Source organism: Echinops telfairi, unplaced genomic scaffold (assembly GCF_000313985.2).
Source record: "Echinops telfairi isolate 266 unplaced genomic scaffold, ASM31398v2 ScPeMD7_655;HRSCAF=1070, whole genome shotgun sequence".
Taxonomy (NCBI): Eukaryota; Metazoa; Chordata; class Mammalia; order Afrosoricida; family Tenrecidae; genus Echinops; species Echinops telfairi.
Genome location: NW_022104553.1, coordinates 18,054,581 through 18,055,824, shown reverse-complemented (window position 1 = coordinate 18,055,824; position 1,244 = coordinate 18,054,581).

Below are 1,244 nucleotides of genomic sequence, written 5' to 3'. Positions count from 1 at the left end.
GTTGTTGGGTGGCAAAATGATCCCTAGTTGAGAAGCAGGAGTCTAAGGAAAACAAAGGATGTGAAAATGGGTCAGTGATTTCTTCTTCTGATGCAGTGAACTTGAAGCCATAGCCTTTCTAATCCCCACCAAAGGACTGGGTGGGGCCATACAACGAGGGTGGGTGTATGAAATGCTAGCATGGGGGCTTGTCGGTTTTCCCATCTTGCTTGGTCCTTGATAAAGAGAAAGACCTTAACGAGGTAGACTGACCCAGCGGCTGCAACAGTGAGCCCAAGCACAGCCACCACGGGGAGGATGGATCAGGACCTGACAGCATTTCCTTCTGCTGTCCTTCGGGTCGATGTAAGTTGGTACCTAATAGCAACAACCCCCATCCGTCTGTCACTTCGTGGTACTGTGGTGGCTCGCATGTTTCTTTGATGCTGGAAGCTATGTCACTGGTATTTCAAATTTCAAGATGAACGGGTTTCAGCAGAGCATCCAGATCAAGAACAGACTGAAGAAGGAATCGGCTGGCCACTTCTGAGGGATTCGTCACTGAAAACCTTCTGAATGGCAATAGGACATTGTCAGATATAACGCCAGAAGATGAAGCCTTCGTGTTGAAAGGCATTCAAAATATAACTTAGGAAGAGCTAGGCTCTTTATTTCTCAAAGTGGAGCCAACTTAACGATGTGGATGGAGTAAACCCTTTGGTATCATTTGCTGCTGGGCCATGACTCAACATAAGAAGAAGCTGCTATAAATATCTATTCATCATCATAACGTAGAATTATGAATCTAGAACGAAGTATGAGTGTAGGAAAACTGGAAGTCATCAAAGATGATATGGAACGCATAAAGACTGATATAGTAGGTGTTTGTGGACTGAAATGGCCTAGTGTTGGCCAGTGTGAAGCAGACAATCATGTGGTTTTATGGTCTACCAGGCTAGGAATGACAGATTCCAGAGGAATGGCATTGCATTCACCATCAAAAAGAAGATCTATCCTGAAGTACAATGCTGTCTTTGATAGGATATATATATAAGCCTACAAGAAAATACAGTTACTACGACTATTATTCAAATTTACATGCCAATCACTAAAGCCAATGATGAAGAAATTTAAGTATTCCACCAACATCTTCAGTCTGAAATTGAGCAAATGCAGTCAAGATGCACTGATATGAGGAGCTGATATCAAGGGCTCAAGTAGAAAACAAATGTTTTGAGAATGATGATGGCAACAAATGTACAAAT